The sequence below is a fragment of the Cervus canadensis genome, chromosome X, assembly GCF_019320065.1.
Source record: "Cervus canadensis isolate Bull #8, Minnesota chromosome X, ASM1932006v1, whole genome shotgun sequence".
Classification (NCBI taxonomy): domain Eukaryota; kingdom Metazoa; phylum Chordata; class Mammalia; order Artiodactyla; family Cervidae; genus Cervus; species Cervus canadensis.
The window spans coordinates 132631158-132647651 of NC_057419.1; positions in this window are offsets into that span (position 1 = coordinate 132631158).

The window sequence follows — 16494 nt, forward strand, 5'->3', positions numbered from 1 at the left end:
CATTAGTATAGTGGTGAGTATCCCCATCTGTCATGTGGGAAACTGGGGTCTGACTCCCTGACGGGGAGGAGTGTCAAATTTCTGGCTTCCCAAAGATAAAGTATCTGCCTGCCAATGCAGGAGATATAGGAGATGAGGGTCCGATCCCTGGAGTCGGGAAGATCTCCTGGAGGAGGGCACGGCAACCCACTCTAATATTCTTGCCTGGTGAATTCCATGGACAGAGGAGCCTGGCAGGCTATAGTCCATGAGGTTGCAGAGTCGGACACAACTGAACACACACACACTTAGTGTTAGAAACAGCAAGAGCCTCCAGCAAGTAGGAGGACTCAGATCTTATCAATGGAATCAGCTGTGGCCTCAACCCACATACTTTTGGAACAGTCACAGCTTAGTTGTGTGCAATGGCTCAAGACTTGTCAAGCTCACACAAGAGACAAGCCAAGACCAAGGCCAGATTTATTTGCTGATAAGCTCCAGCGAGTCATTTCTAGATTTAGACATTTTACTCCTTAAGTAGATAGCAAAAAGGATAAGCCTAAGGTGCCAGTTCTCTGTGATCCTTCCCTCCCACTAGAAAGGACAACACTAGAACAAGTTGTCCCGAGGAGCCGAGGCGTCACTTGGGGTTTTATATTCTTGTAGGTGTGTTATGAAGGTGTAAGACAGAAAGCTCCATACATCATCAGAACCAGGGTGGGCATGAGAAACAATCTCATGACAGCCTCCCACAGTGGGTAGGCAGGCCAGTGGGAGATGGCTTTGTAGGAGCTCCTTACAGGCCTCCTATCCTCCTGTGTTCCAGGAGGATAAAAGGCATTCTGCCAAAGCTCAGATAGTCCAAGCCCTTGCCTATGCGGTTACGTGCAATGTCACCATAGCAGAGTTATTTCCCTAATAAGGCTATTTCCCTATTGACAATGGATAGAAACAGTAGCAGTTGGGGGAGTGGAAGGTCCCAGGCCTCTTTTAAGTGATCTGGCAATGACCTGGATTGATCATGATTTGGAGGAAATCCAAGTTGAGGTTTTTCAGGTAACTGGATACGTTAGTTCCTAGAATCCTTGTGTTGCCATAGAAATGGATTCACTTTCCTTTGCCAACACTGCTAAGGGAGACAAGGAATTAGAGGTAGTTCACAAGTTTGTCTTTACATTAAATGCAGTATACTTTAGATTTTATTTTTCCCTGGTGGCTCAGACGGTAAAGAGTCTGCCTGCAATTCAGGAGACCTGGGTTCGATCCCTGGCTCAGGAAGATTCCCCAGAGAAGGGAATGGCAACTCACTCCAATATTCTTGCCTGGAGAAATTCCATGGACAGAGGAGCCTGGTGGGCTTCAGTTCATGGGGTCACGAAGAGTTGGACACGACTGAGCAACTGGCACACATATATCGCTCTCAAATTTTTTACATAGAGTATAGGTTCGATTTTCTCAATTCATTCCTTAGGTTTTTTTTTTTTTTTTCCCCTTAAGAAATTCCTGAGCAAAGACCTCTTTCTATGTGAAGGAAAGAGCTCTTAACTGGTGGTTGGACCTGAAAACCAGTTGCAGGCCAGTTTCTGTCCACAGAGAGCACACCAAGTCAACAGTTCTGCTTCGGGATGGTGTCTGAACAAGGCCTATTCCTGTTTGGGTATGCCACATGTTACAGGACATCAGGAAAAATTAAGACTAACATTCAAAAAGTCAATACACCACAGGAAGCCTGTGGGCTATTTAAAAAATACAGTATTGGAAGCCTGAGCAAATATATGCCAACGATCAAAAATACTAGGCACTGGGGAAACAAAATATGCAACTTGGTTAACTGGCAAAGTCAAAGAGGCTATTGTAAGGAGGAAAAAAGCTTCTTTCAAAAAATGGAAATATAGTTTCTAATGAGGAGAACAGGGAAGTCTGGAAAATATGGCAGCTCAGATACAAAGTAGAAACTACAGGGGCTCAAAAAGAATGATGAGTTCTTTGCCAGGGACTGGAAAGCTCCTCTCTGAAATATATCCGAGAGAAAGCCAGCTAGAGAATCAGTGGGATTACAAGGATTTAAAAGGGATTTGACGTGTGGCAGGAGCCTGGGAGGTGGGAGTTTCGGGTTGCTGGTGGCTTAAATGCTGGAGGGCTTTGGCAAGGCCCTGGAGAGGTGATGGAATAAGAAAAGTTTTATCTTTCCCACTCTGTCTGTCACTTCATCCTCCGATTTCATTCTCTCCTTAGCCTTTTCCTGAATTGGCTTGGCTTTGCCCCCTCTTTGCCTTTAATGTCCTTTTTCTGTTTCTCCTTGACCAGATCTTGGTCATTTCCACCTTGTGGTGCCTAGGGAGACTGTAGAACCCTTCCAACTGGGCTTACTCTGTGGACACCCAAGTCCTCACCTGAAATCAGTACTAAGAAATTTCTGCACCTAAGTAGCTCTGATCAGGAATAGGTGAGGAGCAAATAGTTGTCAAGTCCTTTGTGCCTTCCTCTCCTCTTGGAGAGGGTAGATGACCGGGTCACCTTTGGCCTGCTAGGGTTTAGCTAGGGGAGGCTGACACCTGGTGGTCACACTCAGGAGGTGCAGAAGAGTTCACAGGAGCCCCATGCTTTTACCATTTACTTAGCATTTATTGAGCTATCTGCCTCATATGAATTATCTCATTTAAAAGTCACAACAATTCTGTGAAGTGCATAGCACTATTTCAATTTGACATATGAGTGATTTATGGTAAGCATTTATGAACCGATGTAAGCAATGGGGTCAGGATTTTTTTTCTCCATTTTTCTTTTCTCAGCTCCTGGGTCATAGCAGAGGCTCAGGAAATATTTACTGAAATCACATTTTTTACTTATCAACGTCATGAAACTTTAATTGAGAGGGTAGTCTCTTGCAATAGAGTGATCTGAATATTGTGCCACCCACCAGATAAGCCTAGATTCAGTCTGCTGCAACTCTTGCTTTCCCCAGAAACCTCACCATCTCATATACTCGGAGACTGAGTCTGCTTCAGAGAAAAATTCAGATCTATTGAAACTCTACTCAACTACAATCATCCTGCACTCTCTGTCCTGAACAAGGCTGAGTTTCTGTCCAAATGGAGACATTTCATATTGAGTAACCATCAAGAAACCACAAAGTTTAGTCAGCTGAGGCTGTTCAAATGCTGTTTTTTTAGAATCACCCCTCCCCAAAAAACACTAGGTGCCTAAGATGGATGCTTGTTGATAGGAACACTGAAGTTGCCCAAGTTGGTAGCCAGTTTGTTACAGAGGAAGACTGTGAGTCAAGTGTCAACATATTCAACCAATGAGAGAGACAGAGAGAGAGAGAGAGGCTGGCCAGGAAGCTATTAGACTATGGCAATGAAGAAGAGAAAATGGATGGTATAAACTTTAAGGAAGCAATGTTGAAAGAGTTATGGGCTTGGAAGCAGTGATGACATAGGAGAATACCAACTGTAATATGTGAATAATAAAGGAACGAGCATTGTTCACTGGAGGGAGGTGCAATGGAAGTGGTATCTTGCGGGGAGGACCATGTTTAATTCAAGGCCAGAAAGTGGGAGAGTTCCCCTGGAAGAGAGTCTGTCTATCTTTGAATGAGAATTCCCTAGGGCCAAGTGGAAAGGTCTGGGTGGGAGAAGTGTGGTGGGAATTTGGGCAGTACCTAAGTACAGAGGGCTTCCCTGATAGCTCAGCTGGTAAAGAATCTGCCTGCCATGCGGGAGACCCTGGTTCGATCCCTGGGTTGGGAAGATCCCCTGGAGAAGGGAAAGGTTACCCACTCCAATATTCTGGCCTGGAGAATTCCATGGACTGTATAGTCCAAGGGGTCGCAAAGACTCAGACACGACCGAATGGCTTTCACTTTCACGGAAGTACAGAGCAGGATGGAGATTAAAGGAAGAGAGAGAATAGATGATCAGGGGCTTCATCTTGGATGGTGGCCAAATATGATTGACTGTAAAGAGGGTTTTATTGACTTTCCTCAAAGCTAAGGCAGGCTGAGGTGCTTGACTACAGAGGGGAACTTGGACTTTTGGAATCATTATGGGGAAACTCATGAAGGTCTGGAGCTATCAAGGTAGAAGTGGTAGTTGCAGAGATACAATCAAAACCATCTGAGTGATTAAGTTGGCAAGTAGTGCCTTGAAAAAGGTGAAGACTGAAAGTCTCTACACATTGGCTGACTCCACATGAAAAAGAAGGGTGTTTTCAGAAGTCAGTAGGTGCCCCACAAGAAATGCTACACTCTTAATCCACCAAACCTTATTGAGCTCTTTCCTTGTCTTCCGATTTCAAAATCTCCTTAGATGACAGCTTTCTGAACCTCCTCGGCAGGCTCTTGGTGCTTCCTTTTAGACATCTTTGCTGATCTTCATGGACTCCATGAAGGTCTGTATTCCTTGAGACCGTGGATTGACCATTTCTATCTCTCAGTTGCCCCTCTGTTTCTGCCTCTCCCCAGTTGGCATGTTTTCATCATGGAAGTAAAGGAAGGAAAGCAGTTGAAGATCTAGAGAGACTTTGAGGTCAAGAAGAAGGAAATTGGGGAAGCTTATGTGGATGTCCTCAATCTTTTCTGTGTAATGGAAGGCACAGTCATTGGCTGAAGGTTGGGGGGTAATTCATACCTCACATGAGTGTTGTGAGCATTAAACAAGATAGTGGATGTGAGGGACCTCCTTGGCAGTCCAGTGCTTACGATATTGTGTTTCCACTGCAGGGGAATGCAGGTTCAATTCCTGATCTGGGAACTAAGACACTGCATGCCAGCCAGGGCAGCAAAAAAAAAAAAAAAAAAACATTGATAGTGGATGTGAGTCATTTAGCACAGTGTGTGGCTTGATAATTTGATGTTTGTTTTTTTTGTGTGTGTGATAATTTGATGTTTTAAAAAGCTCCTTGTGGAAAAGTCAAAGTCCTGGCTGGGCACGGCAGTAGTCAAGGCAACTGATAAATATTGGGCAAGGTTCAGCACTCAGCGATGGATTAGTGAACAGATAGGTAACTAGGATCTGAGTAAGGAGAGACAAGCAAGCTACTAAAGCCCAGGGGATAAACTGAGGATTCGTCACATCGCATAACTTAAGCAGTGACTTTTAAGTGAGGCATGTTCGTGCTAAGTCGCTTCAGTTGTGTCCAACTCTTTGTGACCCTATGGACCGTAGCCCACCAGGCTCCTCTGTCCATGGGATTCTCCAGGCAAGAATACTGGAGTGGGTTGCCATGCCCTCCTCCAGGAGATGTTCCCGACCCAGGGATGGAATCGGCATCTCTTATGTCTCCTGCACTGGAAGGCATGTTCTTTACCACTAGTGCCACTTGGGAAGCCCGAAGTGAGGTAGGGATCCTGACAAACCATTTGTTAGCCAGGGGGTTGCCTTAGACCCAAAGGTTATACCTTTCCCGAGTTGGACTCCAAGGGCCATTCATTAAGACCCATTAGGGCATCTTGGAGCCTGACTTTGTATAGAATCCAGGTAGTATGATTTAGACAGTTTCTTTAACAGCGCTTAGTAGGTACGAAGAGGGAGTAGAGAAATTGGGACAGGGCAGGGGACTGGCAAAAGGAGATGAGAAGGGGGAAATTTAGGGTAGTAGAAGGCATATTGTTGGAGTGTTTGATATGGAATGAAGCAAAAAAAGGGAGAATGTTTTGTAGGCTAGAAAATAACTATAAAAAAGAAAAGAAGGAGATGGAAGAATAAGTTATATATCTGGTTCCTCTCCATCAAATATAATACCTAAAATCCAAGTAAGTAATTGCTAGAAATTTAATTCTAAATGAGAACATAGTAACTCTCTAAAATAAGAAGTGAATTTATTTACAGAAAATGGATTAAAACTATGCTATTAAAATCAATAAGAGGAGAAACCAGAGCAAGCAGGATTGATGCAAGACACTTCCCCAGGAATTTTTTTTTCATTTGTTTTTATTAGTTGGAGGCTAATTACTTTACAATATTGTAGTGGTTTTTCCCATACATTGACATGAATCAGCCATGGATTTACATGTATTCCCCATCCTGATCCCCCCTCCCCCCTCCCTCCCCATCCCATCCCTCTGGGTCTTCCCAGTGCACCAGCCCCGAGCACTTGTCTCATGCATCCAACCCCCCAGGAATTTTTTAAATACTTTCTCTCTTAGAAAAAAAAGATTTCCTGTGCTTTAAATCGGTGGTAAATTTTCAAATTCATTTGTTACTCTATAAAAGCAATATCAATCCTATTTAAAATAGGGATTCCCTGGTAGCTCAGCTGGTAAAGAATCTGCCTGCAATGCAGGAGACCCCGGTTCTATTCCTAGGGCGGGAAGATCTCCTGGAGAAGGGAAAGGCTACCCACTCCAGTATTTTGGCCTGGAGAATTCCGTGGACTGTATAGTCCATGGGGTTGCAGAGTTGGACACAACTCAGTGATTTTCACTTTCTTTTCACTTTCACTTTTTTGGCTAACATGCACTGGTAATATTTTAGCAGTCCCAGTTGCTTAACAGATGTAGATGTTTGATGAAATCCAGATGGTTAAATTATACTCACTTGTCTAAAGAGGAGAGAGGAAACTGGCGGGCTACAGTCCATGGGGTTGCAAAGATTTGGACATGACTGAGCGACTAAGTACAGCACAGCACAGTCCAAAGAGGAGCATAACTAGAGAAATTAAAAGAAATCCTCAGGACTTCCCTGGTGATCCAGTGCTTAAGAATCCACCTGCCAATGCAGGGGACATGGGTTCGATCCCTGGTGTGGGAAGATCCCACAAGCAACAGAGCAACTAAGCCCACGTGTCACAAGCACTGAGTCTGTGAGCCCAGAGCCTGTGCTCCACAAGACAAGCCACCGCAATGAGACGCCCGCACACCACAACTAGAGAAAGCCTTCGCAGAGGAACACAGACCCAGTGCACCCAAAAATAATTAAATAAAAGAAATCCTTGCCATTTAGGCAGTGGCTAAGGGAAAAGAAATAGAAACAACATGTCAGTTTCTTATGGCTGCTGTAACAAGTTACCTGAAACTAAGTGTTTTTCTTTTCTTTTCTTTTTTTTTTCACAGCAGGCAGTGAAAGCACTTTATTATTTTTTTCCCATGAACAAATTAGTTCCATCCCTAATGTCTAGGCTTCTTGGGCGGGGGGCGGGGAAACCTTAAAGGAAACTGCAAATTTATTGCAGAAAACTTCATTTTGAGCACAGACACTAGTTCTAGCTTCAAGTAGTAGCATCCTTTATTGGATGGTAGAGCTGCTAATATCTATGCGTGCATGCTAAGACACTTCAGTTGTGTCCGATTCTGTGCAGCCCCATGGACCATAGCCCGCTGGGCTCCTCTCTCCACGGGACTCTTCAGGCAAGAACACCCTCCCCCAGGGGACCCTCCTGACCCGGGGTCCAACCTGTGTCTCTTATATCTCCTGCATTGCAGGCAGGCTCTCCACCACTAGTGCCATCTGGGAAGCTAACATTTACAGGCCCACTTATATATTTTTTGCTCCATATGCATGAAATCCATGGGATCCTGCATATGTAGATCTGCCATAGGTTGAATTCGCAGATGTGGAGCCTGTGGATGAAGAGGGCCAATTGTACACATTTTCTACTTCATTCCTTCCCATGTCAGCTAAAAGTCCCCTTCATAAAGTTAAGTGCTATGTTTGCATAGTGTTAGTCACTCAGTCGTGTCCGACTCTTTGTGACCCCAAGGACTATAGCCCACCAGGCTCCTCTGTCTATGGGATTTTCCAGGCAAGAATACTGGAGTGGGTTGCCATTTCCTTCTCCACTGAGTGGTTTTAAATAACATTTATTCTCCAACAGTTCTGGAGGCTGGAAGTCTGAAATCAAGGTGCCAGCAGAGCCACACTCCCTACAAAGGCTCTGGGGAAGTACCCTTCCTGGTCTCTTAACTCCCGATGGTTGTCAGCATTCCTTGGCTTGTGATGCATCTTTCCAGTCTCTGTCTTCACATGGCATTCTCCTCTCTGTGTCTGTGCCCAAAACATCTCTTCCTATAAAGACACTCATCATATTGGATTTACGGCCTATCCTAACTCAGTATGACCTCATCTAAACTTGATTACCTCTGCAAAGACCCTATTTCCAAATGACATCACATTCACAGGTTTCAGATGGATATGAATTTGGGGGGGGGGGGACACTATTCAATCCAGCACACAAGCGAAATGTACTCTCTTGAGAGCTGGTACCACCAGGACAATAAGCGTACTCTGGGTTTCCAAAAATACCACTGGGGATGTCACAGGAGTGACTGGTAGAGAAGACAAAGAGGAAAGGTAAAGAGTTCATGAGAACTGTGAAAGGGAAGGTCCTCACTACTTGTTCGTTATCCAGACTTCTTAGTACCCGGGCAGAATGAATGTTGGGGAAGACAGCCTGACTTGCAAGTTAAAGCTGTTGATCTGACTGATATAGGAAGAATGAAGTATTGTGTGTGAAAACCATAGTTGCTTCAAAATGAACCTGCTCTGTGGAGGAGTAGTTTATGCTCTTCCAGCAGAAATGGGCACATTGGTCATACTGCTGATGGGATGTGTAGCATCCACCCAGACAAGGGACCCATATCCTGCCACCACTCATCATACAGGAAGTCCTCTACATACGAACCTTCAAGTTTCGAACTTTGAAAGATGTAAACATGCGTTCCACCAACATCAGGCATGAGTGAAATTGCAGCTTGCCCTCCCTCTCCTATTGCTGATGATCCTCCAGCTCTGCCATCTCCCACCTCCTCTCCCTCCTGAAGTCAGTGACTCTTCTTGCCTGTTCACTCCATGCCAGCCCCTGTATGACTGTTGTACTGCACTATTGTACTTTTCAAGGTCCTATAAGATTAAAAGTGTTTTATTTTTTGTTTGCTTTTTATGTCCTGTTTGTGTGAAATGTATTAGAAACCTATTACAGTACAATGCTATTGTGTTAGTTGGTTACCTAGGCTAACTTTGTTAGTTGGGTTAATACAATTGTGTTAGTTGGGTACCTAGGCTAACTTTGTTGGACTTATGAACAAATGGACTTATGAATGCCCTGTTGGAATGTATATAGGGGACTTCCTATATTATAATATGTCCCCTTCCTGGGGCTGAACCTATAGCTAAAAAACCACGAGGCCTTCCCCCACCCAAACTCAGACCAAGGCTGACATACATAACAGAGCTTAATAACCCTTTAGGGCCAACTTCTCTCTGTATCTCACTGCTAGCCAATACATTGGCAGGCAGTCCATGCAAGTGTTCCCAGCACTACTCCACAAGCCGAAGTGAAAGCTTGTGTGCTGGCCACACTACATACATAGATCACCTTTCACCACATGTGGGGACAGCCGTATCTCATGAAACCCATTCAGTCTTCAATACGTCTTGACATTGTCCTGCTCAGATCACTGCTCACTGCTCAGACCCACACACTGCTCAGCAAACCAGGAGCCAGCTCTTACTTGAGAACCAGACCTCCATGTAATAGCCATCTGCCAGGCCAGAACCCATTCTCATACCAAAGCATAACACACTGAGGGCCAGATTGGAATCCAAACAAGAACAAGAGCCAGACAGACAATACAACCTCAGAGGGTTTATAGGGCTAAGTCCACACACCCCCATTTGGCATGGCAGGAAACATCAGAACATGAGTCATGCCCAAGTCATTACTCAGGACACTCTGAGAAGGGCCACCCCAATCAGACCTCAACATAGATCCTTGCACAGAGCTTGGTAAACGATGAGAGAGCCCCCAGCCACGCCCCTCGCCTCTACTTGCTCAGCAGAACAAACTGTGATGCTGCTTCTAGCACTGGCTGGCAGCCTGTAGGGCTGCACCCTCCGTGGACCCCTACCGAACAAGACGCAGGACATCTTTGCTTAGACCAGGCTCGGTGCATATGCCACCCCTCAGAACAGGCACCGCGCTCTCAGCTGCTCAGGGTGACAAATGAGACATGATTCCGCCTAGGACCTCATCTCACCTCCTGCAGCCTGCCTGGCCCCGCCGCTAGCCAGAACCCTCTCTTCTCTCTCTCCATGCCTCCTTTCCCACGGGGTCCTTTCCCAACGCCCACCCCCACCCCCATAACCTGTGACACCTCTTCCATCCCCAGCACAAGAGCCAGCCCTTTCTACTCCTCTCTCTATTCCTATCAGAGCCAAGTTTTACAAGAGCAGTCTGTGGTCCTACCACTAACTCCTCACTTTCCATTCACTCCTCTACCCTCCCCCCTCCCTCAAAAGCTGGCCTCTGCCCTCAGGCCTCTCCTGAGATCACCAGCTGCCGCATCCTACAGGTGCTTTCCTGGCTCTTATCTGTTGTACCTGGTTGGGGGATGGGACACTGGGTCCCAGCTTCCTCCATGAGCTCCCTCTTCCCCCAGGTCCCTGCCTTCGGCTCCTGCCTCCCCCCACTTCTCTGCACAACCCTGGGCCCTCCCAGGCCCCCATGGACAATGATCTCCGGGCCCCTGAGGACCTTGGCACAGCCCCCAGGTGTCCCTCCCCAGGAAGCCTTGACAGACCCCGCCCCCAGCACCCCGACTCCCCTCTCTAGCCCTGTGTGACCGGCACTCGGGGTGGACGTCTCTCCCCTCCAGATCCGAGGTCCTCGCGGGCAGGAGCCCCCTGTTTCCCCTCGCTGGGTCCTCCCAGCGGGGCTTGGTGTCCGGCTCTGAGCCAGGGCTTGATGCACCCGGCTACCCCTGGAGCCGGAGGGATCCCTGAGACCCCGGGAGAGCAGGAGAGGAGGCGCCCGGCCCCGCACGTGGCTGCGGGGGAAGCTGCTGCGGGGGGTGGGGAGGTCGTCCCATCAGGCCTGCTCCCGGTGAGTGGCCACCGCTAATGAGCCGGTAAGGGCTCCGTAAATGATGGGAGTTGAATCAGCGGAGAGGCGTCCGTGCAGACTCGGCGGTCAGGAGAGGCGTGAAGGGCCCTTGAATCCCGCTGTTAGTGAGGATAATTTGGCAGAAGAGAGCGGCTCGTGGGCGGCGGGAGGGAGAGGCGCCGGCTGCCGGAGACTAAGCAGGAGAGCCCCAGGGTCTCAGGTCAAGTGCAGGGCTCCCCACCCGGGCGTCTGGGCACTGCGGGGGGCCGGCTCTCTCCCTGCGGGCACAGTCCGGGTCCTCTCCACACGAGGGGGGTCCACATTCCCTCACGGGGGCGTGAGGGGCGCTCTTCCCCGTTTCCCCAGAAACCCCACTTTCCATTTTGAAGCCTGGACAGAGCCCTGGGCGGGACAGATGGTCATCCTCGGCGGCGCGGGAAGGCCTGTGGGTCTCTTCCCCTCTGCTGTTTAGAGCAGACGACACTAGTGGGGCCTTGGTCAGAGTCACAGCCCCCCACCCCCAGGATGTGCCGGGGGGACTGAGGGTCTGCACGGGGCTTGGGGGTGGGCTGAGGGCTGCCTGGAGGTGACATGGATTGGACCTTCTTCCGGAGGGACTGTCCTTGAGGAGCTGGGTCTCAGCTCTGGTTTGGGGTCCCTGTGCTTGGCAGCTATGCTGTGAGGGTTCATGCTCTACTATCCATCTGTAAGGGCAGAGCCTTAGGTGCAAGCTGCGAATAATGAGAAACTCAATAAGCCTGAAATTAACCCCGAGCTGTTTTGCCAAAGTTCTTAACTGGTACTGGTCCCTGGTCAGAGTACAATATGTATTGATTACTAGTGTGGCTTTGTGACCATGGGTTCCAGGAATTTCAGGGCAGTTTGCACTACAGTGTCAGCATTATTTTACTCCTTTTACATTGAGAATAAATTCACATAACATAAAATTTGCCAAAGTGTACAAGTCAATGGTTTCTGGTATAATCACAACATTATACAACCATCACAAGTATCTAATTCCAGAACATTTTCATCACTCTAGAAAGAAACCCCATGTCTCCCAATTTCCCACTCTCTCCAGCCCCTAGCAACCACTGAGCTACCTATTCTTTGTCTCTATGGATTTTCCTATTTTGTACATTTCATATATATGTAGAATCACACTATGTAGCCTTTGTGGCTGGCTTCTTTTACTTAGGAAAGCACTTTCAAAATGCCTCCATGTTTGCAGTATGTGTCATTACTTCATTCCTTTTTATGGCTGAGTAACATTCCATTTTGGAGAAGGTAATGGCACCCCACTCCAGTACTCCTGCCTGGAAAATCCCATGGACGGAGGAGCCTGGTGGGCTGCAGTCCATGGGGTCGCTAAGAGTCGGGCACGACTGAGCGACTTCACTTTCATTTTTCACTTTCATGCATTGGAGAAGGAAATGGCAACCCACTCCAGTGTTCTTGCCTGGAGAATCCCAGGGACGGGGGAGCCTGGTGGGCTGCTGTCTATGGGGTCGCACAGACTGAAGTGACTTAGCAGCAGCAGCAACATTCCATTTACGGATTTACCACGTTTTGGTTATCCATTCACCAATTGATGGACATTTGTTCCCTCTTTTTTGTTGTTATGAATAATGCTGCTATGAACACTCATGTACAGGCACACCTCATAGATAGTATGGGTTTGGTTCCAGATCGCTGCAATAAAGCTAATATCCCAATAAAGGGAGTCACATGAGGTTTTCCAGGACATATGAAAGTCATATTGACACTATACTATAGGCTCTCAAGTGTGTAATAGTATTATGTAAAAAAAAAGTATATACCTTTAATAAAAAATATTTTATTGCTAAAAAATGCCAACCATCATCTGAGCCTTCAGCGAGTTATAATCTTTTCACAATGGTGAAATGTCAAAGGTCACCGATCACAGATTACCATAACGATTTTAATAATAATGAAAAAGTTTGAACTGTTTTGAGAATTACCAAAGTGTGACTCAGAGACATGAAGTGAGTAAGTGCTGTTGGAAAAATAGTACCAGTAGAATTGCTGGACACAGGGTAGCCACAAACCTTCAATTTGTAAAAAAACATAGTATCTACAAAGAGTAATAAAGTAAACTACAATGAAGTGAGGTGTGTCTGCACAAGTTTTTATGTGAATTTATGTTTTTCACTTTCTTGGATATATACCTGGGAGTGGAATTACTGGGTCATATGGCAACTCTGAATTTAACTTTTTTAAGGATTTGCCAAACTATTTTCCAAAGTGACTGCACTATTTTATATTCTCACCACTATGTCTGAGGGTTCCCATTTCTCCAGATCCTTGCCATTACCTTTTCCCATTGTTTTTTGTTTGTTTTAAAGTTATATCCATCTTAGTGGCTGTGAAGTAGTACCTCTTGAGTCTTGTTGTCATTTCCCTAGTGAATACTGATGTTGAATATTTTTTCTTCTTTTATTGGTCATTTGTAGGTCTTCTTTAGATAATTTTTTTCAGACCCTTTGACCATTTTAAAATTGAGTTATTTGGGGACTTCCCTGGTGGTCTAGCAGTTAAGACTCTGTGCTTCCAATGCAGGGGGCACAGGTTAAATTCCTGGTCAGGGAACTAGGATCCCACATGCCGTGTGGCCAAAAATAAACAAACAAAAAAACTCAGAAAGAAAGAAAACTGGGTTATTTGTCTTCTTGTTGTTGCATTGTAAGAGTTCTTTGTATATTCTGGATACTCAAGCACTTATTTTTCATAGTACTGAGATGAATGATTTGCACCTGGTCTTGACACCACACACCTTCTTCTGGCCCAGGGCTCTGGGCTTGAACTTCTGTGGTCCCTGACCTGAGAGAGAAAGTGTCCTGCCATGGCCCTTACAAAGGACACTTGGAGCTTGCTGCTGGCCTGACCACTCTCCTTTCAAACAGCCTTTGCTTGTGATGTGTATCCCCACTTTCTAGCTCTGTTGCACCCTTCTCCTGTAATAAACCGCACAATTGTAAGCATTGTCATGGGGGGTCCTCTGGGTCTTTTTCAGCAGCACAACTCGGTTTAACTACTGGGACTTTCAAGAAGGGGAGTTGTGGCTGCTTGTTGCCTGGAGATTTTTGAAAGCAGTTGGACTGTAGAACTAAACCACACCAGCATGGTAGGAAAGAACTGAAATGTGCCACCTAGACAGGAGACATCTAGACATGAGAGAGGGCCAAAGGCTGTCTGATTTCAAAGCCCACGCTTTTCATCACTTGTCTGTACTCCTTTCTGTCTTTTTGTTAGGGATTCCTGTCACAAAGGGAGTCTTTCTGTTTCATAACCTTGTCTCTCTTCTCAGAAATGATACTTAGAATATTTGTTTCTTTCTTCCCTCTGTCCCCACCGCCCTCTCCTGTTCCCTGCCTATCCTTATTCCCTGCCCCTTCCCTCCTTCCTTCTCTTCTCTGCTTCTTTTTTCTTTTTGTTTCTGTCCCTCCCTCCCTCCCTCCTTTACTCTTTTGTTTTTATTTCCCTTCCTCCCCTTCTCCCTTCTATCTCTCCCTCCCCTCTCCCTCTTCTTTCATCCTTTCTCTTCCCCTCTCTCTCCCTTCCTCCTTCCTTCTGTCTGTCCCTCCCGCCCTCCTCATCTACAGTTGGGTTTCTCCCATTGTCTGTCCTGTCATCTTGCAGTCCCGAGTCAAAACCTTGCTTAACCCTCTACTTCACAATATCTTGGAAAAACTGGACCCAGAGTTTCATCTTAGCCTCCTGCCAGAAGCATCGCTGGAAGAGCATGGAGAACGCTCCCTAGCCCACCTCACAAGTAACGGACAGACAGGGTGAGATAGCAAACCTTGCCCATGAGAGGAAAGTGATGGATATTTTCCATGGATCTCCTTACAACCCACTCCCCAAATCCATGCTCCACTTTTTTCTACCATGCCCTGTGCCCCAGGAGGTTACCGCTTCCATAGTCTGTATTACATGAGCTCCCTTGCCCTCTGGCTTCTGGTTAGGTTTGGCCAGTGGCAAGCACTGATGTGAGATTAGAGGGTGAGAAGAAAGAGAAGTTAAAATATTTCTTCTCTCTGTCCCCTTCCTGCCCATCCCTGGTTGTAGAAAGGGACGTTCCTCAATGGCCACAACTGCTACCAGGCAGCCTTCTTGTTCTACTCCATCTCTCACCGGACTCTAGTAGTACCTCCCTCTCTTTGCCTCTTCTGCTTGAGGGGTGATAATGACTTCCTTCTGATGCTTCTCCAGCACACTTTAGCATCCCTTATTGCTTCCCTTATTCTTGCCCACATCTTCAGTCAAGTCACCTCAGATAAACCCTTTGAGCGTATCATCTATTTTGTTGTTGCTGTTTTGTTTTGGAGGGCTTTTCATTTTGTTTTGGGTTTTTTGTTGTTTTTCAGGGGGATGTGTTTTGTTTTGTTTCTCAAGGGGTTTGTTTTGGTTTTTTGTTTTGTTTTGGGGGGCTTTGTTGTTTGTTTTCTTTTTAGGCTGTGCCCTGTGGCATGCAGGATCTTAGTTCCCCAACCAAGGATCAAACCTGCACCCCCTGCAATGGAAGCACAGAGTCTTAACCACTGGACCACCAGGGAAGTCCCTCTCTGCTTTTATTTTTTTTCCCCAGGACAAAAAATTCATTGCCTGGCGATGAATTCAACCTGCCCTAGAATGGGGGCCAGGACAGTGCCATTTGCATTGAGCCTGGGGCTTTCCTCCCCATCAAGTGACAGTACATATCAGAGCCATGGACTTGGGTCCTAGAAAAATAGACTAATACAGACCTGAAGTAAGGGTGCAAAAGACATCTATGCTTTCTTACAAGGCACTTGGGATTTTTGTGAAAAAGGGAGGTAAGAAGGCCAGGCTTCACCAGGACTACCAGACCCCAAACAAAGAGGGTGGTAGAGAACCACGTCTACTTCTGCTAACCCCCTGCACACTGGCTGGTCTACAGAGGTCAGCGCTGCTCCAAAACAGGTCAGTTCAGTTCAGTGCAGTCGCTCAGTCGTGTCTGACTCTTTGCGACCCCATGAACCACAGCACGCCAGGCCTTCCTGTTCATCACCAACTCCCGGAGTCCACCTAAACCCATGTCCATTGTGTCAGTGATGCCATCCAACCATCTCATCCTCTGTCGTCCCCTTCTCCTCTGGCCCTCAATCTTTCCCAGCATCAGGGTCTTTTCAAATGAGTCAGTTCTCTGCATCAGGAGGCCAAAGGATTGGAGTTTCAGCTTCAACATCAGTCCTTCCAATGAACACCCAGGACTGATCTCCTTTAGGATGGACTGGTTGGATCTCCTTGCAGTCCAAGGGACTCTCAAGAGTCTTCTCCAACACCACAGTTCAAAAGCATCAATTCTTTGGCGCTCAGCTTTCTTTATAGTCCAACTCTCACATCCATACATGACTACTGGAAAAACCATAGCCTTGACTAGATGGACCTTTGTTGGCAAAGTAATGTCTCTGCTTTTTAATATGCTATCTAGGTTGGTCATAACTTTCCTTCCAAGGAGTAAGCGTCTTTTAATTTCATGGCTGCAATCACCATCTGCAATGATGTTGGAGCCCAAAAAATAGTCAGCCACTGTTTCCACTGTTTCCCCATCTATCTGCCATGAAGTGATGGGACTGGATGCCATGATCTTAGTTTTCTGAATGTTGAGCTTTAAGCCAACTTTTTCACTCTCCTCTTTCACTTTCATTAAGA